The following is a 20050-nucleotide window of genomic DNA, read 5'->3' as shown; positions in this document are numbered from 1 at the left end:
ACTGAAATTTCCCTAACCAAATCGAATCAGAAACCAAATCATATGGGGACATTGGGTTGTGAGTTAAATGAGATAATGAAAATAATTACTGTAAATATAATTAACTGGCCCATGGATGTGGAATTTGGATTAAATAAACGATTTCCTTTGTAGCTAGCAGTATTTTCCCAGGATTAACTTGCATGTTTTTTCCAGGGCCATCATTTGAACATTTGTCATATTTATTTAAGACATCTGTTTTAAACTTAAAGAAACTTTCTTTTATTCCAGAGTTTCCAGACGACCAGAGTAGAGAGCTTGTGAGACACCAGGGAGGACAGCTGTGGATGGCGTGTTGCTCACCTTGGATGCTTTTTCTGGGTTTCACATGTCTGCTCTCTGAGTCCTAACTGTACATACAAAGAATGGCTTGCATAATGAAACATAAACTCATCAAGCACTTCATTAGGAACACCTGTGCAATCTAATGCAATCCTATACAACAGCTCTGCCATAAATTCTACTTTTACAAAGCCTGTACATATTTTGTCCACCCCCTCAGGGTGAACAAAATTATATTAGGAACTCTTTTCAATATCATGATGATAATAATAATAATAATAATAATAATAATAATAATAATAATAATAATAATAAGTTTATTTAGTATAGCACCTTTCACAGAAATGAAATTCACAAAGTGCTTCACAGGAACAAGAGTTGAATAATGCACTCGAGCACACCACCACCACCCACTACAACCTCAATAATAAATAAGTAGAATTATCACCTTTCTGACAATGTCAACAAAAACACAAAATTAATTTAATTGAATTTAAGCAGCTGTGTTAAGCTGTCTTTTATGATGATTAGAAGAGATGGTTAGTCTTTGTACAGATGATGCACAAATGTATTAATTCTTCATTTTGTTTTTGTTATACGATCTCTATCTTCTTCAAAATTAATAAAAGGTATACTCTCTCTTTGTTGTTGAAGTTTTCATCCACTTTTTCCTGCTAACAGGAAACTACTACTACTTTTAGTGTTTTGTGACTTCACCATGCTATAGATAGTGACAAAGTGAATGTCTTAATATAGTTTTATGAAATTTGAGGAATTTTATACAGTGAATATAATCTTCAAACTTTGATTGGATGTACGGCTTAATGTTGTTTCCAAAACTCTGCTTTGTGTGTGCAGTAAGTGTGAGTATTTACTAGGGATGTGCAGAGAGCCCAGTATTTGTATTTCTATCTTTATTTGTTGAGGCAGCAAAATTATTTGTATTTGTATTTAAATATAAGTGAAAAGAGGCTCAAAAATCATTTTTTTTGTTTTTATTACGCTTTTAATTTTAGAAAAGTAAAGTGCTACAAGTGTTCAGATCATAGATGACTGACTACTGAGCTAATATTTTACTCATCGCTCATTGCAGACAGACCTCTACCTATTTATACACTCATAACACAGAGACAGCACACCGTGTAATGTGTGGGGAAGAACTTCAAAGACGATTCTTGTTTTGCACTTTTCATTTATTGTCTATGTTTTACAACCTAACTTTGTGTAAAGGAGAAGTGGAAAAACAGGTTATGGAAAGTCTCTTGGGAGCACTTTGCATGTGTCAGCAGCTCAGCTTTATCTCTGGGGAACACCCCCAACTCCAGGAGTGATGTCCAAATAAGGAAGTATGCATCATGTAGCAGGTGGATGTGACTCCCCTTGTTGAGACCTGCTGATAGATGTAACAGTGTAGCAGAAGAGAGAGACTGAGATAGTGATAGTGACATGGGTTTTTTTTCTTCCTGAAAACAAATCATTTTTAAAGTATTTGCATGAAACAAATATTAATAAATAACCACTATTTGTGCTTTGCCGAATAACATATTTGTATTCGGGCACACCCCTAGTACTTACTGCATACTTATAGGATTACTCATTCAGGTGATAGATGTTGTTATTGATAATGTCAGGTATGTATTTTTTTTTAAGTGACCAACTGATACAGGCAATCTTACCCTGATTCTTCAAGATTCATTATGGTAAAATGTTCTGGTAAAAGGCTACGGCTGGCAATGTTTAATTTACCCTATCTCGGCTTCACCACAGCCATATATACAGTTAAGAGAATTATTGCAAGTCTAAAGCCTTCTTAATGGAGTATGAGTAGCATTTTTGGAAACAAATTTAACAAACAAGAAGGGGCTAGTATAATAAAACTGGCCTAATGTGTCTTACATTTATATAACATTTTAAACCAGTTTGTCATATAAATCAATTCATCTTTTTTTTTTTTTTACAAACTCTGTTGTGTGATCAAGCATTGTTTAAACCTACAATAGTGGAAGATCACAAGTTTCCAGTAATACATTCTACTGTATAGCATGTTGGATTTTTTTTGTGTCATTAAGACTCAGTGAAGTGTTGAAACACTTCACTAAATAACATACATACAATGATACTATCATACAATTTGGGTGTTTTTTGTGCCGTGTGCAGAGGACTCAACTCAAACTGAAACATTAGAGTGTAATTGATAACCTACAGTTTTTACAAGACAGTTTCAACATGTCTTAATGTGTTACTGAGTTAATTCAGTGAAAATTCCAAATTACAGTACATTTTTTTGTGTACTTACTGCAAATGTATTGTATTTAATTACCACCCATGATTCATAACAATCCACATCCTTATTTGACTTGAAGGGGGAAAAACATCATTCAACACATTATTTCTTTAAGTCAGCAGGTATTTATAACTCTCTCCACTTATTTAAGACATTTAGCATTTTAATAGGCTTTTAACAATGACAGGAGGGGGTACAATACACAAGTGATTTTTTTTTACTGACAGAATTAGACCATGCTGTGTACACCATCACTGATGAATACAAATCCAACAAAACAATACCACAGTGATTTATGATGAAGAATTCATTTTATGGGACCAGTAGGAGCTACTGTACATGTTTCATGTGTGCACTATACAAATATGAACCATCTCCTCTAGTTGTCCAGTAAATTAAAAGCCACTGCTTAAATCCAAAACTGAATCAGTGTATTCTTACACATTACAGCATCTCTACATGAAAAAAGAAAAATTTAATACACTCAGCACTTAAAGTGTCTTGGATTTCTTACTTCTTGTTTACAGTTCTTTGTACTGATATCACATATCTTGTCATACTTTGATAAGACATCTGACATTAAACTGTGTGGTGCCTCTCTGGATTGCTGGAAGAATTAGGCCAGGCTGTGTATATAATCACTGATTAATACAAATTCTAAACTCATTTATTATTAAATTTTCAATAACTGTAAAGACCCAGCATCATGTGTGCCTTAGTCCTTTGCACTGGAAAGAAAACTATGTTTTGCTGTGAAAGCCAGTGTTGGTAGGTACAGTTAGGGACTCAGAAAGCAGGTGAGAGACACACCATTCACAGCTGTCTTCCCTGGCGTCTCACAAGCTCTCTACTCTGGTCCTCTGGAAACTCTAATAAAAGAAAATGTTTCGTTAAGTTTAAAACAGATGTCTGAAACAAATATGATAAACTTTCATATGATGGTCCTGGACAAAAATGCAAGTTAATCCTGGGCTAATACTGCTAGCAACATAGGTAATCTTTTATTTAAGCCAAATTTTACATCCATGTGCCAGTTTATTGGTAATTGGTAATTTATGGTAATTATTTCCATTCTTTCGTTTAACCCACCACCCAATGTCCCCATTTGATTTGATTTCCGATTCAATTTGATTCAAGAACTATTGGGTCAGGGATATTTCAGTCACAATATCTGGCCACATGAGACTAATGGGGTTAGAGCTTCACACTTCCATGGGAAAAGGTGTATATTAAAGATTGATCTCGGGAATAAAATGTCTTATCATATTATTAAAGAAAGCATTTTTTATGCTTACCTTCTGTTCCCCACTGCATACAGTATGCATGTGAGTGGGCAAAGAGCCACACTTTTGTATTTTTGGGTCTATTTCCCCGAGTCAAAAAGCTGTGACATCACAACAACTTGTTTGGTCAGTTGGTCCTGCAGGATGGTCCTGCAGTAACGTTAATTGTGATATCGTGGGAACAACACCAACATGGTGATATCAGATCGTGCATAAGGGGAAACACATGTTAATGTGGGTGTAGAAACACTCGGAATTCATTGTGATCAACATGGGATCAGATTGGCCAGAACACATTTGGAGGTGGACAGGCTCGCAATGTGATGGGATCTCAGCCAGGTGTAAATGCAATCCACATTTATAAGAAAAAAAAATGTCTCAGTAAGTTGAAAGGTCACTTAGCCCTGTCTCTTAATGCCAGCTAAAGAAAGCTCCATAAATACTACAAGGAGTAGCAGTAACTAGAAGTCTTCCCTTGCACAAAAGTGAATGACATTGGTTCCTGGCAGCAGTTTCCTTGACCTGGGATGCGACATGTTTCTTGACAAGTCCACCAGCTCCACACAGCTAATTTGCATATTTAGATCTGATGACAATGTTGGCTAGCTGAGAAAATGAGAATGCATTTTAATAGCAGGTGTAAAGACCCATTGATTGGATTCATTATCCAGATGAGGCATCCAGATACAGATCACATGTTAATACCAGGTGTAAATGGGGCATTAAAATTCAAGTTTAACCACGGCAAAGGTAGATCCTCAGTGCAGTCAGCTGAGGCAATGTCTACACCATTTGGTGGTTTTACTTTGGTTATTTTCTTTGCTAGAGTTAGCATAGAGGACAATAAGACATAATAGAAGAAAGAAAGAGAAGTTGTTACCTTTACTAGTTTGGGGTTAATGCCTTAATTTAGTCAGAACTTGGAAAGGAATGTGTTGTTTCTAACCTGGTCTTTCTGAGTCAACCTACTAACACAGGATGGCTGTGTAACCCACATCTAATTCTGAATGGTTCACAACAATGTTGCTAGATCTTTGAATCACCGCCCCATATCTCAGAGTTTTTTCAGTGATTCAAATAGATGTTCCCAGTTGGTGAAACTCAGCCAATCAGATTTATGTAGGGTGCTGTGCCACAGTCAAAAACCATTCCAAACAAATATGGGGACAAACAAGGATGAGAATTACACATCTGTACACACTGTTGTACATTGACTTACAGAAATGACATCTCCTACATTAAGATATTTCTTCAATCAACATGACAAACTTTAAGTTAACTGCTCCTGCAGCTTCTGTGATGACTGAAATTTTGGGTTGGTAGGATGGATGCATTTCTTACTGATGAATAATGTCAGACTAAAGAATAAAGTGGGGAAAAAAGGCAATTCAGTTGGATTATCTAGTTACATTAAACTGTGGTAGTAATGTGATGCACTTGTTTGGGTTATTTATCTGCCTTTCACCAAGTGCATGCTGGGAGACTCCAGGCCAGTCACCCAGAAATTGATTCAGTGGGTAAAAAAAATTAAAGCATGAAAATACAACTAAGTTGAGCAGGAATTGGGGAAATCTTGGTCAACGCTGGACCTTTCTCCAAGGTCTGCCTGCACCCACTATCAAGTGATAAGACTTTTACTGATAAAAAATACAAACATAACTTTTCAGTGTGCAGGTTACTAGCTCGGAGTTTGTTTTTGTTGTTGTTTCAAGTAGTGACAGGGATTTTGGAAATGGTAGCACAAAGCTAGCAGGGTTATACTCATAGTGTACAGACTAGGGAAATTTTAAAATGTAAATGGTTAAAAAAAATTGTGACTATGTAATTGGTCTGTGTTTACGAACAGAAACATTGTTCTTTATTTTTAAGAAATGCCTTTTCTTTTACAAATGAGTCATACATAGCTTCACCTCTCTTGGCAGAAAGACTTGTAACTTCAATACATTTTTATGGGATTTTAGCATGCAGGGAATTTCTTTGCAAAGTGCCGCTCTGTGTCATTTTCTGGTGACCTGCTTCTAGTATTAAAGGTTGATAAAAGCACATGAGGAGCTCAAGTAGTGAACTCCCACTTATTTTTGTTTCACTATTCAAGTCAAAAACTAAATTAGACAGAGAGAAGTGTATGTGTCTCTTATCTGTAAGAAATAAAGGCAGATAGAAGGCAAACAAAATAAAAGTGTGACTTCTTTCCCCCCCGACTTGTTCCGCAACACATCTTCCCTACAACCAAACTGCTCATCACATTGAGGGGAGACTTCCATAAATGTTTAATGACATCGGGTACAACCGACGCTTTGAAAATGTGCTGCTCTTTTAATTTCCTTTCCTCTCGTCTTTTTTCTTCGTTAGCTCCCCCTATGCTAATGTCTCTGAATGTCTTGCAGCGTGTCCTGAAGGGAGACGAGCCAATTGTGCAGTTGTGATATTGTGCTTTTACTAATGTGCCAATGCTAATTGAGCAAATGATAGTTCTTCTTCCCTCTGCTCTCCTCCAGCCTTTTCTTTGATTTTTATGTATTTCCCTTCTTGCATCACATGTGCAGATCTTGTCAATTACAGCTGTCGGTCCAAATTATTGTCTGTGTTTTGTGTTATTTCGTTGCGTTTGTGCGGCTACTTAATCAAGCCTAAAAAGATGGATAATGAACATACTCTGTTTTTACTGCAGTGGGAGAAAGGGAGATGGAATGGAGAGGCCAAGAGAGGCAGAGAGATGCACTTAATCCTCACTACGGAGAAAATAAGACAATAAAGATCGAAAGAGAGAACAAGGAAGTGAGAGAGACAACAAAAGAATAAGAGAAAACTCCCCACCGAGCTGTAGAGGTGACCGATGCCTACCAGTGTGTGTGAAAAGCATCTGTGTGATCATAGGATGTGTTTTGCCAGCGGTGGGCAGTATGATTTTGTTTGCCAGAGTCCCGCAGTGAGAATCTGTGACCTGCATCCCCAAAGATCAGGAGGTCGACTCCCCTCAGGTGCACCCCAACATGTTTAACTTCACCTCCCCTATGGCCTCTGTGCAGGGCAGGCAGTACTGTGGTTTTGCATGTTTACTCGCGTACTTGTGTGTGTGTGTGTGTGGTATTGGTTCAGTGGTGGAGTGATAGTGGAACCAGGAGGAGGAGGAGGAGGAGGAGGGGTGACTTTAATCCTCAACTTTCCACCCCCAAGGTAAGACTGAGAGGATGAAAGGAGAATTTAGCCAGGCCCCTGTGTTTGTGTGTGTGTGTGTGTGTGTGTGTGTGTGTGTATAGGGTGCTCGCATCTGCGCCAGTCTTGGGCTCGGCCATAGAGAATGAATGGGTTTAGTGCCGCGGCCGGACAGAAAAATCAATGCTTCATATGAGGAGGCTGCGGGGGTTAGGCCTCCGTGTTCATGTCAACAAGGCTATTGGTTTTCTTAATACTCCAAAGTTGGCGTTTCCCCGCTTCGGGAGGGCCGGTGAGGTGACTTGTGTGGTCAAAGCTTAACAAAGGGATCCTGCCTTCTAGCCTTTGCTGTACTCCTCGGCCAAGGGAAGCCGAGCCAGGATTAATTACCAACTGTGCCGGCTGGATATTAGTTGTTGTTTTCTCCCGTTTTCACATGGCACCACTGGGCTGATGCTATTGGAAGACGCTCGTGTGCTGCAGAGGAGTGGGCTAATACTGTTAGATGGAGTAACACAGTTAGATGTAATAGTGGTGGGATGGTAGTGTGGCAATCAGGCTGCCCCTCAGTATGGCTTTCACAGAATAATCAATGGCTATAATACTTCCAGTGTTTGATTATTTTAACAAGACAGACAAGATATCATCTCACTAAAGGGAAGTCATTTCACATTTCAAATAAATATAACATTTAAATCTTACATAATTATTGTACCCCACATGTGTTAATGACCAGTGGCAGAGAGTACATTTACTCAAGTACTGTACTTGTACTTGACTTAAGGATTTCAATTTAGTTTTACTTTCACTTAGGTACAAACTTGGCACTACATTTTCTACTTTTCAGAATAAGAGTTTTAAAATCTATAATGGGCTTAGAAATTATAATGTATTGTAATACAGCAATTTAAACTACCCCAAATATGTAAAATAGTCAAAATTAGCTCCACCTCAACCATATAAAACTGCTGTTAAAACATCAGCAATAATAATCAAATCATATAAGATGTAAGAATATAACTCTGGCGTGGACTATTCTGCTGCATAATGAGTACTCCTGCTTTTGATACTTTAAATGCACTGAGTTAATATTAGGTCTGTACATTTTTTACAGAACGTTAATTGACACATAGTTTTTTCACAGTGTGGTATAGGTACTTTAACTTAAGTAAAGGGCTGGAGTACTTCCTCTGCCACTAACAATGACTGATTATGATGATGGTACTTTATCAATCTCTTACTCTACAATACTCAAGAATTTTTCCTTTCTTTTTTGACTCTCCAATTCACACCTTACTTACCCTTATCTACTTCTCTCAGATATTTTTTTTTTCCAGAACTCTAACCATAATATTGCACATACACACGCGCACAGAGAGAGAGAGAGAGACCAGTCGTTAGCGACACTGCGCTATAGACAGCAAACCTATAGGGAGGGGTCTGTGGGTCGACTAAGGCAGGGTCGGCCCAGCCGTTGAGCATTGCTCACCCAGAGCAATCGGATGAAAACGCAGTGCAGATGTAATTTGTTTTCAATGGCTGTTTCAAAAGAATAATTGTGGTGACACTGGCCGGTCGATAATATGGATTTTTGTTTTCGAGTGCAGTGTGTGTGTGGCGCTAAGAGAGGGCAGGAAATACAATGCTGCAGACCCAAATACAATAAAAATGGATTGTGTGTGTGTATGTGTGTGTTTGTAGGGGTATTTGCAGGTCTGGTAACCATCACTGGGCTCTGGACATCATTGGAAGGATTACTAAATGTGTCCTATGGGCTAGCTATAGGCTGGTATTCTCCTCTCTCTCTCTGCCTCAGTCTGCCTTTCTTTCCTTCTTTTCTTTCAGGGAAAAATCACTGACTTGCCTTGAATAAACTCACTTTAGATGAAACACAGCTCAGGGAGAGAGGAAACCTGGGTAAAGCTGCGTATGTGTAACCAGGCAGGACGGAGAGTGTGTGTAAGAGTGAGAAAATACCACACAGCATCTGCCAAATATCTCTATCAATTAAAATTTTACTGCCAATTTCAAAGTACTCTCACCACCATGATTTACACTACATAAGAATTTAAACTGTATAATCTGTCTGCTGTTTAAAGACATGAGGAAAACACCTTAGGCCATTACTTACATATCAGATTAAAGTAGACAATTTTCTTTTCGCAACAAATACTGTATATGCATTTCTATTTCATGAAAATTATAATGTTTAAATTTTTCTTTGCAACCTTTTCATATCCATATCTCCTTAACACTGTAACTGCACAGCATGGATTAAATCACTACACTGATGCCGCTCATACTACATTTCAGAAAGGACTGCAGTTATTTATACATACATACATATTTATACATGCATGCGGACACACTTACAAAAATGTACAATTACAAAGGTTATGTTTTGATATAACCAGAACTTTATTCATGCTGCAATAATGAACTCAGAAATTTCTGTGTGCATGTCTTTAAATATGAGAAATGCATTTGAATATATTGCACGAGTATCTGTAGAGTTCCTGCACACATCATAAAATATTTCTCTCCTCCACGACATGGCATCTTATGATTGGCCCTCATAATAATAAGCTCTTTCCTCTGGTTAGTTAGTGCACTTTCTAACTTCTGAATGGGGTAATTTGTTGCTCGTCCCCTACTTTCCCTTTGTCCTTCTCCTCTTTCCCTGATCCCCTCCTCAGGCTCATCTCGATATGGCCACTCTGTTGCCAGATAATGGCCACTTTGACCATTTGCCAAATCAGACACTGTTTTGCTGGGCGATGGAGTCGGGGCAATTCTAATTTGTCAGAGGAGGTGGAGGTGTGTGTGTGTGTGTGTGTCTGTGTGTGTGTGTGTGTGGACATAGCCGGGTTCATTGAAGGGGTGGGATTGTGTGACATTAAATGAGTGAAGGCAGATTTAGACGGCACACAGGGCTGGGTGGAGAGGGACATACAGTAAAAGGACATTATTCCTCTGTAGTCCGAGCCCTCGCTGACACTCTCCACCCCCTCCTTTCTCTCGCTCTGTCTTTCTGCACTATTCCCTTGCCGCGGGTGGTCACCAGAGACCAGACTGGGGCTGATTTATTCTCCCTCTCTCCTGTCCTCTGCCTGACTGCCTCTGCAATGGAGAAATTTCCTTTCTCTCCCTCTCTCTCCATCCACAGCAGCGGTGGTACTAAAGCAGGGAAAGCAGGGGGAATGAGAATAGGAGGACTAACATTAGAACGTCTACCTCCCTAATACACTGTTTTACTCTGTCTACTCCCACTTTCCCACCCTGCTGGTCTCCTCTCGCCAACTATGTCTTCCTCAAAGGCCATCTGTATGTGGATATGTGACCACATCTATAGCTGCACTAATAATACTTCTATGTAAACTATTATGTAGTATTATTGACACTACAAGAAATTTACACAGTTTATTTGATGAAATTGTGGCATATAATTATATTTCACTCATTTTAGACCAACATATTTAAAACAATTATGCTGGTAATTAATAGACCATAATTCATGATACCCACACACCAGCTGTTATGCAACTATTTTCCCAACAGATTAATTAACATTTCTTGCCAAAATACTTATTTTAATGGAAAGAGAAAAAAATCTAATTGTAGAACATAATCAGCTGTCAAACCCACTAATAAAAGCTTCTATTTCATTTATTCACGCATGTGAAGGGATAATATTTAATGTGTGAAAGAATATTTCCACTACTGAATTAAGTCATTTGGTAGAAACAAGAAGTATGTAACCTTGAAATTGGTGCTAAGGGTCAGATGTTGTTCTGTGGGGCTGGAGACCAAACAATCCTAGATGGTTCAAATCAAAGTTTACAACAACTCGGGGAAATAAAGATACACAAGTGAGGTTACTCTTAGATGTGGCACTAAGTAGTCTTAGTTCATATTAGCAGTTAGCTACACGTGTTACTCAAATTTATCCCCAAATTCAAATAGGTGTCATTCCATTTGTGTTTCATGCCCTTATTGAGGCTAACTTGATAGTTGATAGTTCATTTGCTGTCCGATACACATTACAGATACACAATTACACATTATGTCTAAACCTGAATTGTGCGTGTCTGTTTAAAAACCAACAAAAAACCAAAAAAAAACAGGTCTGGTAGAAACTGACTCTGAGACCCAACAAACCCTAAACCTGAACAGAAGAAGAGTGCTTACTCTCCCAAACCTCTTGAAAATTAACATTTTTGTATGACACGTTACACATAAACAGAAATGTAACAATGACAATTTGCAATATTTATTGCAATTACTGAGTTGCTGCTGGAACAATTTGTTAGTGAGCAACAGCCGGGGGTAGTGACTGTGCTCTGCCTCCGAGAGTCTCCTTGTCACAGTGATGTTGCCAGGTTTGTATCATCTTGCCAGAACAGAGTCCTACACTAAAATCTGTGCTCACCTACTGTATCTGGCAACCCACACTGCACAGAAGTGCTTGGAGGATTTGTTGAGAAATTGTTCTAGTATAACTGGAAGCGTAACTCCCCCTTTCCATAGTTTTAAGATAGATACAACATTATAAGTGGTGAACTTTTGAGTTGTTGGCAGGTATATTTTTTCTCTTCAAACAGAGCCAAGCTAGCTGTTTTCCCCTGTCTCCAGTTTTTATGCTAAGCTAGGCTAACAATACACCCAATCAAGCTCTGTACTTAACATGAAGACATGAGATTGATATCTTCTAATTACTCTTGAGAAGAAAGCACTTCCCAAAATGTTGAACTATACAATTTAATTAACAAGCCCTATCTATCACATAATCAAGTCACATTCAAGTTAGTGATTTTATTGCATTAATAAACACAAATTTGCATGGAGCTTAAATCCATGGCAGTCAATTTGGGCCCTTAACACAGAGGCAGGGTGGAACAGACAGTGTAGTATTTGGGTTATGTTAGGTCCTTGAGTTTTCAGGTGATCAGTCTATGCAAGATTATAATGCTTCAGTGCCTCCTCTTAAGCCAGAGGATCTCTAGACATCCCAAGGCTCATTCAGTGAGAGAAAAGCACAGAGCAGCACCTGATGATACTTCAGCCACTCCTCAGGGCAACGTGCTCAAGCGGCATGGTGACACTCGTTACACCAGCCGGTGTTGGGCTAATTGCCAGTGGGATGAAATGATCCTACAGATGCTGACAGGTGAGTGGGTGCTCAACTATGACCGGTAAAAGATTTCTCTAGTGGCCAGTATGTGAGAAGAACTGAGATAGGGCTTCTATTCAGATATGCAAACGGATATATGCAAATTCCTGCATGTATGCACACAAAGATGTACACACACATGCTCCCTTTGGGTCCACTTGTGCACAAACATCGATGTAGATTTCAGTATGTATGGTGTGATATAAAGGACCAGTCCCCACAGTACATAGCTCATGTTGGATGATCAAGCCTAGAAACCAATGACCTGCCCCTGAAGTGTTGGATTATGCCCTTAATGCCAAACACACACACACCTCCTTGCCCACGTCTCTGCTCTGCTGGCTGCTGTCCTCGGACACTCCTCAATAGTAAGACACTGGCACACACACTATTGATTTTCATTTAGATAACTTAATGTTCACAGACAATTCACAGCCCCTCCATCACAGACGCCCCGGCCCCAGCTTAGATGTACGAGCTCGCCTCACTGTAATCTGCCACCATATCTCTTCCTCTCATGCTCTCTTCCTTTCTCTGTGTTTTTTTTTTTGCGGATTTTTTCTAAACTTAACCAATTCCGAATAAGCGGGATATAAATGGGGAGCGGACACCGCATCGATCAATCAGGCTTCACACAAACACACACACACAAGCAGCGCGAATACATTTCCCACCAGCAGCTTTCCTTTTCCACCCTCCAACATCCCATTACCTCCGGGTAGTTGGCCAGTCAAACAGGAATAAAAATTGCACCCCAAACATCATACGTTAGGCCTGATTTGTCGAGCGGGAAGCCTGACAATTCCCAGAGACTTACACGACCCACGCCGGTGCTGGAAATCAGGCCTGTTATGGCGGCTGCACGTCTATAAAGATTGTTCATTTGGTGGAAAACAGCTACCTGGGCAGGGACAGAGAGAGTGATGCAGAAAGCGTTGTAAATACACAGGGAGATATATGGGGCTGGCTGATCTAGACTGGGACTGTACGGCTGCGGGCATGAATCCAAGGAAACAGTCTCAGTGAAGGGTCTTTATGGGGTATGGGGGGGTTATTCTTGTTAAATGAAACTGCAACTTGCCATGAGCAAATGTTATTTCAGTAAGCAAATAAAAGCAGTCAGGACTACAGAAAGTGAGACCAAATACGTCTTAATCTTGAAACATGGCTGAAACTAAAGCAAATGGGGGTGCCATGCTTTTTCTGAATTCTTAGAAAGAGGGATATTTTTCACACTCTTCCCAGTTTTGGGACCTTGATGCTCATTTTAAAGTATGTTTAATCACAATATTTGCAACTGTTGCCATTATTATTGAGTCATTTTTATCACTGTACAATCTATAAGCAGCATATTGCAGATGTTGAGCAGCCTGACAGCCTAAAGACTAAAGACCTTACATTAAGTGCTAGTTCAAATTTTAGGGTGATTCATTTGCAGATTATTTGAAAACATATCACTGAATGCAACAACAGCATGCTGATGTGAGCATTTCAACTCTGTCTCCTTGAATTATGTTCATATATGACTAAAGTGCGCATATGAACAGCAAAAATGTTTTGCTAGAACCATAATGTTGGCTGAATTACGTTTTCTCTCAACATAATGAGAAAATTACAAAGTTGCAAAAATGTTGATACTGAACATATGAGTGAAATGTTCAGAGGCAATGTACCTAGTTGTTTTTTAAAGGCCCCACGAAATGAAAAATACATTTTCACAGTTTTAATTCTGTGTACCTGCGTTAATGGTTCATATGTCAAAAAATCAGTATCAGAGTACTTTTCAAAATCCCTGTCTTTTCTCTTCCTGTAAAATGGTTTCAAATGTTTAATGACTCATCCTGCAGTCAGGGGCCTTTACAGAAGTTCATCCAATCAAATGTGACTTTGGGTGAGTAGTTAGCTACACCGGTCATATAAAACCTCACTTTACCATTTGTTGGTCATAGTAGCAAATATGGATAGCGATAGAGAGAGATGTGTTTGGATCACATGGGACCAAAACTTTGTTTTCATTTCCAGAACAATGTGGCTGCTGGGGTCTAATTCATTCATCTCTCCCTCATCCTCCTCCTGATCTAACAAGTTTGGGTGATTGTAGAGCCAACATTCCTCTGTAGCTCAGTTTCTCTCTGCAGCTGCATATCGTGCTAAACTCTAAGCCCCGCCCACTTTTTAAATGGCCCAATCAAATGCGAAGGATTTGATTTAAATTCTCTTGTTCAAATATTCTGTTTCACTGAGAAATATGTCACAGTACAGAAGTTAAAGATGCTCTTAACTTCTGTTTCATGTGGCCTTTAACCAAAATATCTGATTTTGCAGCACAATATCTGCTAGTAGAAACTACAGCTCTGTTTAGACTCACAGCACTTACAGTTTAGGGGAAGATGGTGGTTGTTGTTTAATACAGAAAAAAGTCTGTGGTGACTTGAAGCAGAACATGTTTATTAGCATTTATGCCACACCGCCATCTTTCACTAACCTTAACCAAAGTGCTTTTGTTGCCTAACCCCAACCACAGGCAGGAGTCGGGATGTGAACCCGGGTCTCTGTTGCCAGAGTCCTGTATCTTGAACGCTTCCCATCCACCAATCCCCGGGACTTCAGAGCGATATATAAATGTAGCGCTTCATTCATTTGACAAAACATGACCTGTAAACATAATCTAGGCAGTGATTATGTTTGTCAACACAACATAATTGGGAATGCAATTTAGTTGTATATTAACATAATATCTAGAAGGGTTGGAACACTTAGCTCAAGCGCAGCCTCACAGAGCCACTTGCATGGCTGTAGACTCTAGGGGCATTTTCAGAGCTGTACTAGCTGAATCAGAAGCTGGTTTTTTTTCCCACTTGGTGTGATTTCCTTTCATTCATCATTTGGGGAGGTCTGGACACAGTTATCGCACTCGGTTGCAACCATATGGAGACCCTTACCCTTACCAAGAGGAGGTGGTTTCTGTCCCAAACGAACTCTGGAGTGGATCGTTTGAGGGAACATCATCTGACCTCGATCCGACCCAACTACTAGGTGTACTCTGTGAGTATGAGATAAACAGCTCCCATAGCCAGGTGTGCTTTGCATACTGGGATGCTGGTGAGAGAATTTAATAGAATTGACTGAGGTCCGACCTGGACTAGCGCAACGAAGAACGCTGTATTTGGCCAGAGGACTTTCTTCAGGATCTTCTTCCTGTGTCTATGTTCTTGCTCCCGCCCCAGACAAATCTGACCAATAAGCAGATTGAACATTTCTCATGTGGCTTGTAGTGATTTATTTTAGTTCACTTGGATTTTTCTCTGTGTGAAAAGAAACCGAACTAAGGGGAATTGTAGATGTAAATACTTTAGACACTGAATTTTTCACTTTCATGTGTTGTGCTTATTCATGACATGCTCTAAGTGAAAGGCCCTTGCATTTCAATCTATTGTTTTCTTTATCAACACCATCTTGTCCACATATTTTCTCACAGTTAAATCATAATCGATATGTCTTGCACGTTTACTTTGTTAAAGGATAAATCCGGTTTACAACTTTGATCTTAAAATCTCAATTTTTTGAATAATGATATCACTGATCTCATCTAATCTTTGAATAAGGAAATTTAGCAGTAAGGAACTTTGTGCTGCAGATTTGACTTAACAAACTGTAGTTGTACACACATGGTTGTGTAAGGACGGACAATTACATACATTCCAGGTGTCCTTACTTCCAGTTTCGCATCCAAAAAACCAACTGGCCTGTTGACCTCACAAACTTTGTTGTTCCACAAATTTCTCAGATCTCATATCTCAGATTTCACAGATCTCAAAACCCATACAAATGACATGAGATCTACATTTTAATAAACAGGAATTTAACTCTACATCAATGGATCCATAAAACTTAGAGAACTTGCAACAGCTAAGTTGATTCATTAACACCGGGAGCCTACAGCAGGGTATATGAGCATGTATATGGATTTGTTACTGCACACAGTATATCTGCTCCACTGCATTTATCAGAGTGCGGCCTGGTATCCTTTTAGTTCACTTTCTTAACTCTGTAAAGTCCCCTGTCCCTCCCAAACATCCTCTCCCCTCAGTCTTTTTTCAGCCTGTCTCTTTCATCTTTCTCCCAGCTGTCCCCTGAGATGAAGAATGCTTGCAGATGAAAGAATGAAAAAAGACGAGTCATACTGAGGACAGCTCCTGCTGCGCTCAGGCCACCACACCACACACTGGTTGACTGGCCACTACTTAGTAAGTTAGCACTGTCCCCACACACACACACACACATACGCACACACACACACACACTGCTCCATCCTGTCACCTTATGTTCTATCACCCCTCATTGCCACAGTCTACAGGGGACGTTAAATGAGTCAAAGTGGCAGCGGAGGAAGACGGGGGTGACAGAGAAGAACATCAAGGAAGTTGAGGCACCGACTGAGACCAAGCAACATCGTAGGCACAGGAAGTAGGCGTGAGCTTGACATGACAGGCCCTGGCACTTTGACATGTACTAAAAGGTCTAGACTGGACACATCAAAACAGAGGAAACTGAGAGGGCAGAGAGGCGAGATAGAGATGACAGGAGTAGTGGATTCCTTCCACATGGCAGTTTTTGACAGACAAATGAGCTAAACGAACCCTCTTAGTGTTAACTGCATAACTCCGCCCCCCTGCTGGGATCTGTCCCTACAATTGGAGCACAGGTGTGATGAGTGATTTGATTCAAGGAGAAACTAATTGTAAGAGGAGAAAGCATTTAGGGATTATGAAGTCCCACACTGTTTTTAAACTTGACTCCATGACTAGTGTGACCAGACAATGTAGACAGTTTCTTTCATTGGTCTTTCTGAGAAGCCTAAACTATCTATATTATCAGCTAAATGGGTATCAAATGCTGTACTGGACATTTTTGAGTATATTTTTGTTAACCCAGATAAAATAATTTATTTTTTAGCTTTACCTATGACAACCTAATGGTACTTTTTGACTGCAGAAAGAACTTTATCTTCATTTCAACCATAGGATTCTACTTTCACTTTAGGTTCATGGGTCATAGCTCTTGCTCAACAAAGGTCTCTTTTGGACTCCCCATGGGGGTGTTTCTGGGACCATTTTATTATTTTGAATAATTATTCAATAAAGTTCCTGAGTGTCTTTGACCTCTGTAATGTGACCCACATCTGAGTCAACCTAATATGTGAGTGTAGTTAAGAGAGGGATTTGATCACCTCTTTCAGATTTGAATTTTCTTTATTTCTTTTTTTTTTTTGTACATGCATTTGGTGTATACCAATAGATAACTGAACAGTTAGCACAAGGTCACAGGATTAGAACTTGGAGAATGTATTTTTAATTACACTACATTCATGTAGTAGCTATATTATTAAACGTGAGATAAATTGGTTAACTCAGTAATATCACTTGATGTGTAAGTAAAATGCAGACACTTGCTTGCCAATGTTGTTTGGAGGTTAGTTTGTATTTGACGCTTGACTTTTAATTCATCATGTCCTGCCTGCTATGAACAACTTCATTTTTTAGATAATAATTTATTTCTGTATTTTGACAAAGTCAGGAACTTAACTAAACTACTAAATTACAAAACAAAATGCATGGACCAAATATTTAATCAAAAGTGAGAGTGACATAGGAATAAAATGACACGACACCACCACCATGTTCTTGCTACTCAGGCTTTTCATGCTTTTCAAAAATGACTTCACTTCATGGTATGTCCCAAACACAGTGTGGTGTCAGGTACAGAGGTACTGAGGACAATCTCGACTCGAATGTTCAATCTCCAGGAATAGGAACCTGAATACGCTTTTAGCACCAATGTAATACTGTCTAAACAATGTGTTTGTGTGTGTGTGTGTGTGGAATACACACACACTCCTTCACATACTGCCTTCATATACATACACTGATGGGCTTTCACACCCTGGCAGAGTCCCTGGTGTTAACATGCTTTAGCTGACGGTGTGTACTGATGTGTGTGCGTGTGTGAGAGAAAGACAGACGGAGAGTGAGAGAGACAGCATGTTGTGGTCAACAGGACTTGCTGGGATGGAACTCCCTCTAGAAAGTGCTATTGCTTGTGGAAAAGTGACAAGAGAAGGGAAAGGCTGTCTCACCCGATCATTGTTTACAATTGTTTTCTGTTGTATATGCAGGCTTAATCTCATTGCAAACCACCTGCTTTTAGTTCATGAACATGGATGTTAAGGATGTTATGGATAATTGCTTTATATCTATTTTTGTTTTTCATATTTTTCTCCACAAGGAGGTCAAAGGACAGGATCAACTAGACCGCAGCATCCCAGGAGCTGGAATATATTATATTTACTTGCTTAAGGACAGTTCACCCGTATCATAGCTGTCTTCCAATTAGCTTAATATCTGAATTTTACACTTTGATCCTTTACTTAAGTACTAATACCATAGTGTGAAAAAATTCTGGTACATACAGTCCTATATCTAAAGTTTTACTTAAAGCTGCACTAATAAGTTTTTCTATATTAACAATGAATCAAATGACTGTGTTTAATGTTAAATTTATCGCTCATTGTGATGAACCCGCAGAGAATTATCACCGGACTCTGCAGTTTCCCTCAGCTCTACAGAGCATTTTAGTGTCTTTCAGCTCTTTGTTGTGATGGTACAACCCCACAACTTTATGGTTTTGGTTCACTCACTTTTCAACAATAAAGCTCTGATAAACCTCACTGTACACTACTGCCCATCACCAAATGGCACATAAGCAAAGCTAGCATTTACTTGGTGAACATAGTAGCACATTTAGCAACTAAAGAGCCAAATACTTCCCACAGGAGTGGGAGGAGACCAAAACAGAGATAAAAGGAGAGTGAATATTGGACTTGCATTAGGTTGCCAGAACATGACTCTACTGGAAACAAATGCTAATGCTCTGTGTCTGCTGGAGGTGTAAATCGGCAATAGCTTGCTAACATGTTTATAACTTTATAAGGTGATAATATTTCATATCATATAGTAATATAATGTTGTTGTTTACAACTTTTTCTACTGCCCTCAAGTGGCAAAAATAATGCAGCTGTAAGTACAGTAGGTAAATATGTATTATCTACTAATATATACTTAAGTGTCAAAAGTAGAGTTTAGAGTGTTATACATATTAAATCACTGGATTGTTAACATGTAGGCAACATTTTAATGTTGTATCTGGTTGAAGTGGAGCTCATTTTAAGCACCATGTGAACTGTTGGACAGTTTCATCTATAACAATGTATTTCATTTTTTGAACTCATATACTTTTTTTTCAAGTGGAATCTGAATCTGCAAAGTAACCAATAATTATAGCTGTCAAATAAATATATTGAAGTAAAAATACGATATGCCTTTCAATCAATAAATCAGAATAAATCTGCATAGAATAGAAATATTCAAAACTGTTCTAAAGTACAGTAATTGAGTTAATGTTACTAACTTGGCTTCTTCCCCAGAGTTTTTGTGCTTTCTCATCTCACAGGCTCCTATGGATCAGGGTCGTGGACCTGCTAGTTATGGATCATGGGCTTCCATGGACCATGTCTCTGAGGACCCCATGGACCTCCATGCCTGCAATTATTGTTATTAGTCATATATCTATCGTTATTATTGTTGTTTTTCTTTTATTATTATTGTTATTGTGCTTCTCTGTGTCTCTCTCTCCTCTCTTCCCCTCACTCCTTCTCTCTCAACTCAACCAGTCAAGGCAGATGGTCGCCCACCTAGAGCCCTGTTCTGCTTGAGGTTTCTTCCCATTAGAGGGGAGTTTTTCCTTGCTTCTGTCACCAAGTGCTTGCTCATTGGGGAA

At 39.1% G+C, this 20050-nt stretch overlaps 1 long non-coding RNA gene across 1 annotated transcript; it reads left to right on the top strand.

Moving 5' to 3' along the window:
* Window positions 1–7000: 7000 nt before the first annotated feature.
* On the top strand, window positions 7001–19516 carry LOC122988068. Its single transcript, XR_006404691.1, has 3 exons — window positions 7001–7065; window positions 16341–16461; window positions 16565–19516. It is a non-coding gene; the product is annotated as an uncharacterized LOC122988068 (long non-coding RNA).
* Window positions 19517–20050: the final 534 nt, after the last annotated feature.

This window comes from Thunnus albacares, chromosome 1 (genome assembly GCF_914725855.1).
Source record: "Thunnus albacares chromosome 1, fThuAlb1.1, whole genome shotgun sequence".
Lineage (NCBI taxonomy): Eukaryota > Metazoa > Chordata > Actinopteri > Scombriformes > Scombridae > Thunnus > Thunnus albacares.
The sequence above is the reverse complement of the archived record's forward strand: the minus strand, read 5'-3'. Positions and strand labels throughout refer to the sequence as shown.